The sequence below is a fragment of the Zea mays genome, chromosome 3 (genome assembly GCF_902167145.1).
Source record: "Zea mays cultivar B73 chromosome 3, Zm-B73-REFERENCE-NAM-5.0, whole genome shotgun sequence".
Taxonomy (NCBI): Eukaryota; Viridiplantae; Streptophyta; class Magnoliopsida; order Poales; family Poaceae; genus Zea; species Zea mays.
Genome location: NC_050098.1, coordinates 8540056 through 8556317, shown reverse-complemented (window position 1 = coordinate 8556317; position 16262 = coordinate 8540056). Strand labels below are relative to the sequence as shown.

Below are 16262 nucleotides of genomic sequence, written 5' to 3'. Positions count from 1 at the left end.
CATTTAGGTCTTGTTCGGTTATTCCAATTTCATGTAGATTGGTGTGTATTGAAATGGATTATAATGAAATTTGACTTATTATGTATTTAAACTAGCTCAGTACTATTCAATCCACATGGATTAATGATAATCTCTACTACTACTTAAGACATTAGTGTAGGCGTCCATATTTTTTTGGTGCACGGTTCTGTCGTCGCCCGCTCTCCTCTCTGCAGCGCGTCCGCGGCCCTCCGCTTTCGCCCTCCCCCTCCCCGCAAATCTCGCCTCCTCACCCAACGCCATCAGCGCTGCCCTCCGCTCCATCCCTGCAGCGCAGACCTCCGCCACCGTCACCGCCCTTCCTCACCGCGCAATCACCGCCCTTCCCCACGCGCCTCGGTCGCCATCCGCGGCATCACCTTCCTTCCCCATGCGTCGAGGCCGTCATCCGCGCCATCACCTTCCTTCCCCACACGCGCGCCCCCTCCTCCGTGCGTGCCCCGCCCCCGTCCTTCGCTCACCCGATGCCCTGCCACCTCCGCCGCGATAGCCTCCCCCACGAAATGCCCCCGTGATGTTCGCCCCGCTGCGAACCCCTCCCCCTAGATGGAATAAGCAGAGGTCCAATGCGGATCCGCGGCCCCCGACCCTCCACCTTGGTGTGACAGTCGCGGCTCCGTGGAGGCAACTTGCTCCCTCGCTCCCACCTCCCACGCCGCCACTGTTGTCGCCTTCAGCACGCTGCCCAGCCCACGCCCCCCCCCCCCCCCCCGCCTCCAAATGTGGATCTGCCACCCCGGCCCTCCACCTTGGTGTGCCTTCAGCACGCCACCACTGCTGTTTGATTCCTTCTCCTTTTTGTTTAGGACGTCGCCAAATTCCATCCATCTCTCAGCGCCGTGGTCTCCCGATGTGGATGGGGGAAGGTAATTTGTTTTTTTCTTCGTTAAGAATTGCTAGACTCTAGCCTCCTGCCTCTTGGAAAATCTAAAAACGATGTATTTAATTATGCATTTTCGTTTGCTTTGCTAAACTCTGCACCTCTACGAGCTTTTCCATGGTAGGATAGCTTGTGAGAGCTACTCGATGAGCTGACCTGAACCGTTATGACTGCTGGAATGAAGCTGTGCTGCTGGTTTCCCTCCTTTGATTTAGTTTTTCATCTCCATAATTGTTCTTTTTGTAAAAAAATGGTTCTCCCCAAAAACATCCTGCTATGGCATACTACATGCCTGTGAATGCAGCAAATGCATCTAATGGATTTTTTTGCAGTTGTTTTCACGTTTGCATTGGTGTCGTTGGCAATATTTGTCTTTTAGCCTATAAATACTAGAAAACAACCTGTGAATGCAGCAAATGCTCGTTCTGATGGGATATGCATACACAAACATCATTGCTTTCATTGGCCAAGGAGGCTACGAGCATTGCTTTATGTTTGTGACGCTAAAGGATCTCTATCCATCATTGTTTCCATATTATCATTGTATTATTGCCTTCAATATTATTCTCTATCAACTACAGTTACCGTGGAGGAGTTGATAGTGAAGGTTGTCCAGTTATTTGTCGTTGTCAGTGCTCACTTTTCTTCTTCGCTGCTTAATTCTTGAGTTATTTGGTCTATATGTAGCAAATGTGTTTGAATCTTAACTGTCAGTGGACATAATTAGAAATTTTCAATAAGAAGAGTATCGATTTTAGTTGATTCCTATATGTAATCGTGTAGATACCCTTAATAACCATGCAGTTCCTGAGCCTGCTCAGTCATCCCTGTTCTCTCTTGACACACGTGAATATCCTAATATTATTGTTGTTCTTGTTCTGTCCTGGCAAAAATACTTGATGCATTTGTCTATGGTATTTTCTTTTTATAAAGTGAATCATCTTGACAATGAAATAGTGCATTTATCAGTTTTGTAATGGGACATCACTCCTCAAGTATTCAGAAGGTAAACTAGATGTATTTCTCATACATCAATTGGGCAAGTTTGAGAGATAGCTGCCCCAATTTGTCCAGAAATTTATTTACATGTACCTCCATAAGTAAAATATTTATTTAGCCCTCTGTCTTTGTTTTTTCCATATTCTAAGTTTATACCTGATAACACATTTGCATATACTTGATGCATTTGTCTATGGTATTTTCTTTTTATAAAGTGAATCATCTCGACAATGAAATAGTGCATTTATCAGTTTTGTAATGGGACATCACTCCTCAAGTATCCAGAAGGTAAACTAGATGTATTCTGATACATCAATTAGGCAAGTTTGAGAGATAGCTGCCCCAATTTGTCCAGAAATTTATTTACCTGTACCTCCACAAGTAAAATATTTATTTAGCCCTCTGTCTTTGTTTTTTCCATATTCTAAGTTTATACCCGATGTATAAATCTACAGATACTTTCTTACCTTTGTTTAGTTACGATAAACTTTATTCATCAATTATTTTGTATACTTTTCTAACCTATGTAAATTTAGAGGTTAATTTGGACTGTTTAATATTTAAATGTTGTGGGTGGATAATATAGATATGGATCTAGGGGTTATTTAGTGTTTTAAGTACCAACAGAGGAGGGAAATTCATGCACATACTTTAGCTTTTTATTGCAATGATAGATAATTTATATGAAGTTTAGGACTTATTTTGGATATAATATGTCAGAATGACAGAGGTGAATCTCTAGATATAGGTTCAGGAGGGGGTTAATTGAAGCCATTTTTGTAATGAATGTGGTGGGTATCTTTTTAAACCAAAAAAATGGATTTGATGGCTATGGTCTTCTATGAGGATTACTGGATTAGAGTGTACAGCTGCATTGATTGCTACCAAAGTAGTATCTAATCTAATTAGTAAAATGACGTATCTCTTTTTTTCTGACACGCTTGCGACACTGAGGCCGACTCAAATATCTCATTAAACAACATGTGCATGTCTACGTTTATGTGTAATGCTCATGTCGACTGCACATAGGCGTTTCTTAGCTTGATCTGATGGTGATCAATTGAAAATTGTTGTTGTAGATTTTCCTGGAGATCGAATTGTCCTTTTGTGATCCTAGGTTTGATACAGTGCTGCAATTTTCTGCTCTCCCACCGTAAGAACACAAGATGTGGATAGAGAATTGTTGATAGTCTTGGTGTTGGTTGGACTTACTTTTAGTGTCCCTATAGTGAATTACTTTCGTGTCTTCATAGTCAATTCAAAGCTCCTTACAGACACCTCATGTTTCACAGTGTACCACATTTGCAGGTACATAATGCGCTCGACCACATTAATTTTGTCGTTAAGAGTCAAACGATGGTTTGTGTTCACAACTGAAACCATTGGATTTTGTTTTTGACATCCTCAAGGAGGAATTAACCGAGAGCTTGCTGCCGCAAAGAAGGTTGCTTTGCTACTTCTATGAATCTTCGGACTTAAGTTCATACAAGTTCAAAAATAAGGACTTAAGTTCATACCACATCTTTTTCTGGATGTGCACTGGCAATTCTGGCAGATTTCTCACATCTGAGATCGGGAGAAGAAAGCATTTTCAAGGTTGTTCCAACCCTCAGGAGAAGGGTGACAGAATACATTTCTATAACCACATTCTGTTATTTTCCTTATAAAAGTGTTAGTATGATTTTTTTGATATGCCATGAGTCGTTATTAATATTGTTGACCAGACGTATTGATGTTTTTTCTCTTGTAGGAGAATAGCCGATCTGTTGATGTGCTTGGCCTTAAGACTGCTTTTGCAACCTTCATGGGTAAGGCAAGTAACCTTCCTCCTTTGCCTCTCTGATGCTATGTGTTATGTAATAATGGCCTAACCCCATCGGTCGCTTAGTAAGTTGTCTTGTCTGTTATTAACTTACATTAAAATTCTGCCACAAATTCCCATCAACAAGAAAAACAAGAAAGATAGCTACTAGGAGAAGCTTTAATACGCTCGATACCTGGCATGATGAGTTCCTCAATCAAGTAAGCCACATCTCCCACGAGCATGTATCTTTCTGGATGTCTGGTTACAATAGCAGCTACTCATGTGGTTGAGAATAAAATACAAAAGATAAAGATAAATATTCAGATGATCGTCAGTATAGTCTCATCCACGACAAGTTCATTATGATTTACATAGACTTCATTTTTACACCCAAAACCAAAAGAAAATAAAAGAAAACCGGCAAAACCTTGCCTACGTTAGTTTCAGGCTGGCCCATCGGATCCTCAATGCTTTCTGTTCATTTTGGTCGGGAACAAGATTGATTTAGATGGCGGGAGCAAACGGATGGTCAGTTTTCCTGAATGCGCAAGCTTTCTCATATATATATATTCGAAATACCCTGCAGTCTCTTTGCCTTTCCCGCAGGTTCCAGAGAAGAAAGCGAGGGAATGGTGCGCCTCCAAGGGCGATATTCCATACTTCGAGACCTCTGCGAAGGAGGACCACAACGTCGACACTGCTTTCCTATGCATCGCTAGGCTCGCTTTGGAGCATGAGCATGACCAAGACATGTAAGTAAAAGCGCCTTCTGTTTCTTGTTCGGATACAAAGTTCAGTCCATGTCATTTTTCCTGGATTATGGTCTTGCTGAAGTTCTACCAAAACACATTTACTGGTTTTTTTATTGGGAAAAAGAGCAAAGAAGAAGCTTTTTATAACAAAAAGGGAGGAAAAAAGATGCTAGGAGGGTTCAGGTCATCCTGTGTCCGTGCAGGTTGCCAAATCCTGGCGACTCCCAGATTGATTTGCAGTTCTAATCATAGATACACGTTTGTTATTTGTCTGTTTTGTGTGCCCCCAGTTACTTCAAGACAGTTGTGGAACAAGTCCCGGACACTGAACAGACAAGCGGATGTGCTTGCTAGGAGCCAGCCATTTCCTGGAAGGCTGGAACTACGTGGATGTTACTGAAGGACTGGCCCCCGATATGTTTCCCTCCCATTTTTTCTTTTGAGCTCCAGTAACTTTATTACTATTCTGTGTTGCTCTCACTGGATTTTAGCACTTCTGTAAGTTGTCATCTTTTAAAGTTAAGAATTTTTACATAAGTCTTACACATCGAACAAATCCACCATGTACATTAAGATGCAATGCTTATCGAACACTCAAGTATTATGCTCTTGTAACCTAAATTAATCAAAATTGGGCAATGATCAGCAACCGACTTGTGCTAAGGTAGAAAAATAACAAGTAGAAATTTATAATACATAATATCATGTATTGCATCTGAGTACAAGCACGTGTAGGTCCACCAAATAGGTTTGTTACAAGGAAACAAAATGAAGAACTTTAAACGATGATAACAAAAAGATAAAATGAAAATTAGATTTTTTTAATTTGAATATATCTTATCATAACATGTTCATTCCGTAGCAACGCACGGGCGTTCACCTAGTAACAGATTAAGTCATTATATGAGTTGTATGATGGAACTGTATCTAGACTTAGAGAACTATGATAAAGACGTTACTTCACCAAAATACGCCTCTTGTATCTTTTTATACTTATCCCTTAATATCTCTTAAGATACAGTGTATTTATGTAGATTGTACATATACTTAGTATATATCTAGGCCCACTTATATAGGTCGAGCCCACCGCGAGGACAGAAGCCAGGGACGTGTGCTTCATGCGACGGATTCTGTTGGCTTCTGCTTTCTTTTACAGTAAGGCTATTTTCAGCTTACATATCATATCATATTTCAAATTACACGTTATGACATAAGGACGCCTTTGCGAACGCCCTATCAAGGTCATTACAAGGCCCTATCAAGACAATGCCAACATAATCGGGAAAATACAATACAAACAAATCATTTAGACCCAGTTACTAATTGTCTATAAACAATCCATTAACATGCCCAAAAAACTAATTTCCTTATTATTAAACCAGCAAGGAATCCGGCTCCTAGGATCGTCCACGTCGCCAAAAATTCCTTGACCGTTGGATCGTTATCCAGTGGTGGCATTCTCTCATGTGTCTGTCGTTTGCAGATTCTTCTAGGTCTCTCCGCCTCCCCAGTCTCGCGCTCTCTCTTCCCCAACAAACCTCACCTTCCCCCCACTCGTCTGGCCATCGGTGTTCTCCACCGACGCTCCAAAGTTCCAGGCGGTCGGACGAGCGAGGCGCTTCGCGTAGTCGAGTCTCGTCGTCAGCTCCTCGCTTGTCGCCTCCGCTGCGCGTCGCCGGACGAGAGGATAGACAGACAGAGAGGGGAAAGGGATCCCTCCGACCAGACCCACCGCCGTCCCCCAGCCCCCGGATCTCCTCCGTCCCCACCGCCGTCGCCGACACACGACTCCAGGTCAGGTCAGGTGAGTCTCCACCATCCCCTCTTCTCCCTGCTCCCCCTCAATCTCGCCCGCCCGCTCGCCCGCTCGCTCGCTCGCTCGCTAGGGTTACTTCGCCGTCACCCGCGCGGATCATCGCTTCCCTCCGTGCTTTTGCTTCCTCCCGCTCGCTCCTTCCGTCCACCATAGCGGTCCCCTAGCGGTCCGCGCCCCGGCCCAGAATCTCCCCCAAGCAAACCCCATTCCCGCGCCCTCCCTTCGCCTCAGCACGGGGCCGGAGCCCCGCCCAGCGCCGTTCCAGCCGTGGCCCAGCATTTCGCATGCTGTTGCTTAGTCTCTCCGCCTGAAGCAGGCACGATCGGTGGTGGCCAATATTTCCAGGAACTGAATGCCTGAATCAACTCAAGCTTATAGTGAACGTCCTCGGCACCATGAGTGAGGCTGACCTAGAGTTCATCGACAATCCAAAGGCTCAGAGATACATCAAGTCCCTTCCCTATACCCCTGGTGTTCCCCTCGTAAGTATGTACCCACACGCGCACCCTCTTACCATTGATCTGTTGCAGAAGATGCTCATCTTCGACCCCACCAAAAGGATTAGTGTCACCGAGGCTCTTGAGCACCCTTACATGTCCCCTCTGTATGATCCAAGCGCAAATCCCCCAGCCCAAGTGCCCATCGATCTGGACATAGATGAAAACATCAGTTCAGAGATGATCCGGGAAATGATGTGGCAGGAGATGCTTCACTACCACCCTGAAGTTGCCACAACAATAAGCATGTCATGAGAGATTCCATAGCCCCCAGGACATCAGCGGGGGCTCACCTCTTCTTTTTTTTGTCTTTGATAAAAGCCTACTGCGAGTAGCCGATTATTGCGGCACCTAGCTGTTATAGTACACTTAATGTCTGCTTGGAACCAATTATGGCGCCTAGCTGTTGTAGTACCCTTAATGTCTGCTTGGACACTTCCGCTTGTGTAAATATGCGCCCAATAAGAGCGGCGTATGGATAGATGCAGCGCGAGCCCGGTCTTGGGCTCCAGCTGCACCGCGACGGTGACCCCAGACGCGACGGCGAAGGCAGACTCCACCCACGAGCTCCACACCTTGGCCACGACCCCAATTTCCTCGTTCTGTGATGTCCTCTTTTGTTAACTGAGAAAAAAGAATTATACTGTATTTGATGTATTATACGGCTGTATTTAGAGTCTTATAAGTCACAGTAGACTCCACCCACGAGCTCCACACCTTGGCCACGACCCCAATTTCCTTGTTCTATGATGTCCTCTTTTGTTAACTGAAAACAAAAAAGAATTATACTGTATTTGATGTATTATACGGCTGTATTTAGAGTCTTATAAGTCACTGATTAGAGCACTTGCACTTGAGTCTTTTGTCAGTGTTTGTTAGTGGACGTAGCTTACTCTCCTGGAAAACAGATTTTTTTCTATTCTTTTTTCTGACGCCAGGGCACCATTTAAGGGAATTTATACTACAAATGAATAGATAAATACTGGGTCAGTAGTACCTATTTCTTTCTACAATTTCATCTACAACATCAGCCATAGATTTCTGATGTTATGTGCAACCATCCCAAGTGAGAATGACTGTTTTGGGAGGCCTAGGCTCTTCTGAAAATTAGTTTGTCTGGACATACATTCATAACTTATGTTCAGTGAAGTATCTGCACAGTACGTATAAGCTATAACTAAATAGATTTGAACAGCGAGCTATCATAGTATGTAAACTCATATGTTTTTTTTTGATTTGCCTAATATTTCTCTATAGTCTAGATCAAAAACACCATGGATATGATTACTGTCATTTCACTTTTAGGTTGTCAGTTTTATTTAACCTTATTGATCAACTCATTTTCGCTTCATGTTATGCCTAAGAGCTGCAAAATTAACTGAAAAATTGATGGCATAGCATAACTTCTCCATGAATTACAGTGGGTTATGAGATCGTTAACACATACATAAAAAAGGGTGCTCTTTGTTGGCTTCCTGCTCCTGCGTATAACATACTAATTTTGCTATTTATGTACCTTAATTGTGTCAGCTACTGAGTCTGATTTTTCTTCATAACAGGCTAAGAGAAGCCGGAATTCCAAATCGCAGTCCGTGTGAACCAGTTGAATTTCATCCATTCTATCAGGTCATCTCAAGTTCAGTGACTCATCAACCAGGTATTTAATCTACCAATTCATGCACTTATGTACAATTGCGACTCTATTTTTTAAAATTAAATTATGAAACATTGTATGTGTTCCTGTACAATTGTGAATCCATTTTTTTGTTAATAATATTAAACACTACATGTGTTCCTTGTTTTGCTAATACAATAGTGTATATTTATATACCGAAGGATTACTATATACTTGATCTAGGTATATATACTTACGTATTCTTAGAAAAAACGCAGGTTGAAAACGTGAAACGTTCCAAGTTGCTACATTATTAATATATAAAAATTAATATCGCTGATCTAAAAAATAGAACATGTTGTTCCAAACACTACAAAGAAGAGAAGTAAGCACCTTCATACCCTGTCTACAGACATCACTTGAGTCTAGACGGAAAAAGGTATCATCCATGAATTGCTATGCTCATACAAAAAATTTATCATGCTAGAACAAATCAGTACATGTTGCGCCCCATCGTCTGTGCCTCCTGTGGAAGCTCGTCGCATACGTAGACAATTGTTGAATGAGCGAAAGTTAAAATCCTCGGGTAGTGTGATCATCTACCTTTTTTTTAAAAAAGGAGACTGCATAGGTACCTAGTGTTAAGAAGATAAATACACTATGTTAGGTGCATTCACATCCTCTCAACGGGCCTCAACATTACAATGTGGTCACTTCGACCCAGATTTTGTTGAAGCACTCAAAGGTACGTCTTATTCTGGATGTAATCCATTTTTTAAATAAACTGCACTTACTATCTGCACCTAATAAAAATATACGAATTAAAAAAAAGAGGTGAACACTACACTTAAAAAGTTTATAAATTTGCACGTAGAGGTGGACGAGAACAAAGGGAGAAGATTTTTTAAAGTAATTTTTTTAGAAAAAGAAAAAAATTGCTAATACTACTTTGTCTAAATGAAATGCAGCTTCTTACCATGCTCGATCTTACTATGGACTGCCATGCTACCAGTGTACACGCTGTTCTGCTCTTTTCTGGTATAATGAAAGAATAGGATCGTCAAGTGGAAATCGATCAATTGTTTACAATAATTGTTGCAAAAGTGGCAAAGTCTGTCTCCCTCCTTACAGCCCTAGACCTGAACCACTGTTATCACTAGCACGGTTTGATGGCGATTCCATATCTAAATCCTTCATGCAAAATATCAGACAATATAATTGCTTGTTTGCATTCACATCTATGGGAGCCCATATTGATAGGTCAGTGAATGATGGTCATGGTCCTCCAATCTTTAAGATATGCGGCCAAGTCCACCATCGAATAGGATCATTACTGCCAATAAACGACCAGCCTCCCAAATTTCTTCAACTTTATGTGTACGATACAACACATGAGGTCAACAATCGGATAAACTCTCTATCCACTGCTGATGGTCCTACCTCTTCTATAAGACAAGATATTGTACAAGAATTATCAAAGATGTTGGACGAGCACAATCCCTTTGCTAAGAAATTTAGGCTTGCCAGGGAAAGGCTTAATGAACACACAAATGAAGAATTTATCATCAGAATTATTGGAGCTAGGGAAGGAGATCCTGTGCAGTACAATATGCCAACAACCGATGATTTAGCCATGCTTGTTATTGGTGATTTCTCACTTGATACCTTCAAACGAGACATTATTATAGAGACAAGAAATTCGGAATTGAGGTGTATTTCATCATTGCATCCAGCATATATGGCTCTCCAATATCCACTTCTTTTTCCATATGGAGAGCGTGGGTTCCAAGTTGGTGTAGCATATAGTGATACAAGGGTTAGAGGAACAAATTCAAGGGCTCATATAACCATGCAAGAATACTATTGCTATCAATTTCATTACAAGGTTGGCCAACCAAATCCATTTCTGTCTTATGGGACACTATCAAACCAAGCTAAAGTTGATGCTCGTGCCTGTATTGATGAAAATAGACTTATGTATATTCTGAATAATCAAGACAAATTACGAATAGAAAACCTCCAAGGCATATCAGATGCTGTTAGTAAAGGCTGCATAAACGGTGACGAAATGGGAAAAACAATCGTTCTTCTGGCGTCACACATTGGTGGACGACGATATATGATACAAAATTACCATGATAGCATAGCCATCTGCAGAGTCCATGGTCCACCAGACTTTTTTGTAACATTTACATGCAATGCAAAGTGGCCTGAAATTGTAGATGGTCTTCAACACTCTGGCCAAAAATCTTCAGATGCACCTGATATTCCTGTAAGAGTATTTCATATGAAATTGGAAGAGTTGTTACAGGATATAAAAGGTTGTAATATATTTGGTCCTTGCAAAGCAGGTGCAAATACATTTTACTATGTTTTCATGATGAAACTATTTGTCATTGCAAATCTATTTAGATTTCTTATTTCTTTCTTTCCTCTTCCTCGCTCCCTACCTACAATTGCTGCATACTATAAGATTCTAAGGAATCTGTCTTCATTTATGATTCTACCGTATTTTTAGTATATCTCCATAGATTTTAGATGTTTATTGTATTACATACAAATAGTGCATACGTGTAAATTCTACTATCAACTTTGATAATATTTAACATATATTACTTTTGCTTATCTAAACTATGAATGATGTGCATAACTTTTGCTTATGAAAACACAACACAACACCTTATTTATTGTTGATTGCGTTGTTGAAACACTTTTTAAGGGGGGGGCGGAGGATGGGCTGCTACATGGAACTCTATAATACTGTCTATGTTGGATGTGTAAATGTGTTTACCACAAATATTTGTTACAACTACATATCCCTTTTTAAAATAGCCTTGCAACAAATTTTGTTTACTCTTAAAATAGAAAAAAATCATTAACAAATTGAATGTTTATTGATACTGTATTGTTCATACTTTGTTTTTCTTGTTACTACAATCCACAGCGTGCAATGAAGCGTAAAACCTTTGACTTAACTTTTTAAAATGGATTTGTCCAGATAAAACATGACCATAAAAAAGAAAAAACTGCATATGTAAACTGTAAAAAAAATATTCACGTTTTCCATATAAATATTATTCTTGATAGTAACAAAATGTTGGCTTCATAACACACACATTTACAGTGATAAATTATTCTTTACCAAAGATTTTTTTACTCTTCTTATTAGTTTTATTTTTTACTCTTCTTATTAGTTTTGTTATCAGTACACACATTTCTGCATACTATGTATTTTTCACAAACGTGTCTTGCCTCGTGCACACGTAATTTTTTAGGTATCAACTACCACTACAAGACCAACGGCTGAATTTATATACTCTTTAATCACTGCTGAACAACTATATCCAACCATTAGTCCCTTGTAATACATTTTTGCTTGCTGAACATATGATTTGTATCAGAAATATTTGTAATAATACATTCTTCTTAACCAAATCTTTCTACACTTCTTTTTAACTTTATTTCCAATACATGCAGTTCTGCACACAATAGAATTTCAGAAACGTGGCTTGCCTCATGCACACATTATTTTCTGGGTTTCAACCGACACTACGCAACCAATAGCTGAATTTATAAACTCTTTTATCACTGCTGAAATACCAGATCCTGCTAATGATCCATTAGGATACGCATTGCTTGTCGAGCATATGGTTCATGGACCATGTGGATCCTATAATCATAACTCACCCTGTATGAAAAGAAACCATTGTTCCAAGCACTATCCTAAACTATTTCAAACTGAAACTGTAGTTGATACAAATGGATTTGCAGTTTATAAAAGAGCGAGCAATGCTAGATTTGTCATCAAATCAAACACCAGATTAGACAACAGATGGATCGTTCCTCATAACATGACATTACTGAAGAAATATCAGGCGCACATCAATGTAGAGTGGTGTAACAAGAGTATATTTATAAAATATCTTTTCAAGTATGTTACGAAAGGTCCTGATTGCAGCAAATTATATCTACAACGAGTTTTAGATGGCCAAGACACTCCTATTGATGAAGAAACGAACACAAGGAATGAGGTCAAGGAATATCTAGATGCTAGATTTATTTGTCCATACGATTCATGTTGGAGGATTTTCGGCTTTGAAATTCACAGACACTTCCCTCCTGTTGCTAGACTGCCGGTGCATTTGCCTAATGAAAATTACATCACATATCATGCCAACACCAACATGTCACATATCTTATCACAGGAATACCTACGTCGAACAATGCTAACTGAGTGGTTTGTTGCTAACCAAGTACATGAGAGTGCGCGATCTCTAACTTACACCGATTTTCCGTCTGAATGGAGATGGGATGAAAAAAGAGATCATGGGAACAAAGACATAGACACGGTAGCATAGGCCGCATGCATTTTGTACATCCATCGGCGGGTGAAAGATATTATCTTAGAATGCTTCTAATGATTGTCAAAGGAGCTCAAGGCTATGAATCTTTACGGACATACAATAATATTTTATACCCGACTTTCAAAGAGGCATGTAAAACTCATGGACTACTTGAGGATGATCAGGAATGGTACAATGCCTTTGATGAGGCCGCATCCTGGGCAACATCCAGTCAGCTTCGCCATCTTTTTGTCACAATGCTCCTTTTCTGTGAGGTAGGCGATGAATTCTCGTTCTTTGAAAAAGTTTGGAGATTACTTGCTGATGATATTCAGTATAACGCAAGACAACTACTTAACCATCCATCCTACCAAATGAGTGATGAGGCGCTTAAAAATCAATTGATAGAAGAGCTCACAACTTTATTCAATCGAAGAGGAAGTCGTATACAAGATTTTAACTTACCAATCAGATCTGATTCATATAATCAGTTGAGTTCAAATCGTTTTATCGATGATGAATTATCATATGATATTGACACTATGCATACTGAATCTGAAATCTTAGTTTCAAGATTAAACAGTGAACAATTACATGCTTTCACAACTATTACAGAAACTGTTTTATCAAACAAGCCAGGATTTTTTTTCGTCTCAGGGTACGGTGGCACAGGTAAAACATATTTATGGAACTCTATCATAACATTTTTACGGAGTCACAAACAAATTGTTTTATCTGTAGCTTCCTCTGGTGTGGCCTCATTACTTCTACCAGGGGGGCGAACAACACATTCTCGCTTCAAAATTCCATGTGAACTAGATGAAACAACAGTTTGTGACATCAAATGTGGCACGATGCTCTGCCAATTAGTCCAAGCTGCATCTTTAGTAATATGGGACGAAGCATTGATGACACATAGATTTGCCTTTGAAGCATTAGACAGATCCTTTCGTGACATCTTGGCTACTTCATCACCAGCGGCAAGAGATTTACCTTTTGGTGGAAAAGTTATTGTTCTGGGAGGGGACTTCAGACAGACATTACCTGTAATTGAAGGCGGTAGCCGTTCAGAAATCGTTAATGCAGCAATAATAAATTCTGCCCTTTAGTCTCATGTACACATCCTACATCTTACTCGAAATATGAGGCTTTTAGGACCAACCTTGACACAAGAAGAACAAGAAAACCTATCCCGATTCAGTAAATGGATGCTTGATGTCGGTGAGGGCAAAATAAATGCTACAGCACAAGCAGGTGAGGATGAACCAACATGGATACAAATACCCAATGAACTACTCTTGCTGCCACAAGGTGACAAAATCGCTTGCATAGTTGATAAAATTTATGATGATCTAAATAAAAATTATATGCAGCTTGAGTATTTGAAAGATCGTGCCATATTGACTCCTACTAATGACATAGTTGATTCCATAAATGAACACATTGTATCTCTTATCCCCAAAGAGACAAAAGAGTATTTAAGCTGTGACAAAGTCATCAAAGCTCCCAATACTCATGAATCTTATGACCTTTTATATCCTATTGAATTTTTGAATACATTGAATGGGAATAGCTTTCCACAACATCGAATAGTCCTAAAAAAGGGTACACCAGTTATGCTTCTCAGAAATCTGAACCAATCAGAAGGTCTATGCAACGGTACAAGATTAATTATAACATCTTTGGGTGACAAAGTTATTGAAGGTCAGATAATGACGGGTACTCATAAATCAAAAATTGTGTTAATACCTCGTATATCATTGGCACTAAAGAATACAAAGTGGCCATTCGTTCTACAAAGACGCCAATACCCTATTAAGGTATGCTATGCAATGACAATATATAAGAGCCAAGGACAAACACTTTCAAAAGTTGGTGTATACCTGAAAAAACCGGTTTTCACACATGGACAGTTGTATGTTGCAATATCAAGAGTTACATCACAAAATGGTCTTTTTATCCTTATTGAAGATGACTCAGGCAATTGCAGTACTAAGACTCGAAACATAGTGTACAAAGAGGTCTTCACACGTATTACTATACAAGGCATTGATGGATAGCAAGTTGTGTTTTTTACCCTCAATTATGTACATGCATATATATGCATATAGAACAAATTGTGTATATCTAAATATGTACAAATAAACAATTATGTCTTCAATAGGTATGCCTTCCATGCTACATATATGCAATCTCTTCATTAATCCTGCATACTAAAAATTTGTAACCGTTGTTACACTTGGTAACAAGTTGCTAAACAATCCTATCTCATTATTTGCAGGTATAACAACTAGCAATGTTGTTCACACCTATCACAGAGCTAGATCCTCGGAACATAAATGTTGTGATAAGAGTCCGTGTCATCAGAAAATGGGAATTCCGAGGTGCAACGAATGACGGTCCTCTACGCCATATCAATTTGATTTTAGCTGATGAGCAGGTACTACTCTAATTAATGTGTGTTGTACATCATCAATAGGTATAAAAAAATGCTTCTTTATGTATCTTTAGGTCATGCCTCTCCCAATACGTAACTATGTTACTCTTTTTTAGCTGAAACAGAGTGCGTGATTATAAGTAACTATGTTATTTTTTTAGGTGATAACCTTTGCAACAGATAGTGTAATTATAATTTTTAGGTCATGCCTCTCCCAATAATGTATGTTATAGTTATCAAACTTTTAACAAAATTGGTCCCAAACATCTGAAATCCACATGAAGAGATTATTTAGGTGCCATTTGATGCATTTTTTGCACATAACTCACAGATTTGCATAAATCTATTTGCAAAACTGTCCATATATAATTTTTCTCACCTTTTCTTATTTCATGGTTGATGCACTCCTTCAATTCAGTCTACCAAACCTATTCTTCATGATCTTCAAACTCCATTTTTTTCCTACTTTAAGGTTATATAATTTTATTACCATGCTATAATGGCAGGGAACAACCATCCACGCTGAGATTCCAGCAGCCTTAGCCACTGAAAAGGGCTCACTAATCCAGATTGAGAAAGTATATGAAATTAGGCGCTTTCGTGTTGTGTCTTCCCGAAGCTATTTCAGACCTGTTCAGAACAACCTAATGATACAGTTTACTCTCTACACTCAAGCTAAAGTAGTGAAGGATCCACCTCATATCTTCCCAATATACATATACAACCTCACTTCTTTCGAAAAAATAGAAGAGAGCGTCGACAACAAAAATTACTTGATCGGTGAGAAATATTTTACTACAGCATTATTGTGTCACTTGCGCTAAATGAAGTATGTTATCCATTTAAAACAAACAGACTTACTAACCCAACAATGCAGATGCCATTGGAATGCTGACACAAATTGGCGCTCCACATGTAGCTGGTTATAACAATTCAAGCATCGTCAGGGATATCTTCATAAAAAATATAAGGTACAAACAGATTCTTAGCTACTAACTGTTGCTATTATCTTGCACCATACATAATGTATTAGATCCTACAATACCTTTTCCATAATAACCCTTACAATAGGTACTGTGA

At 39.6% G+C, this 16262-nt stretch overlaps 1 pseudogene across 1 annotated transcript; it reads left to right on the top strand.

Moving 5' to 3' along the window:
- Positions 1-286: 286 nt before the first annotated feature.
- On the top strand, positions 287-4826 carry LOC100272281 (Ras-related protein pseudogene; annotated as a pseudogene). The gene is given in 7 exon segments (NR_146577.1): positions 287-470; positions 846-905; positions 3328-3362; positions 3474-3514; positions 3669-3726; positions 4329-4474; positions 4765-4826. The product of NR_146577.1 is annotated as a Ras-related protein pseudogene (transcript).
- The last annotated feature ends 11436 nt before the right edge of the window (positions 4827-16262 follow it).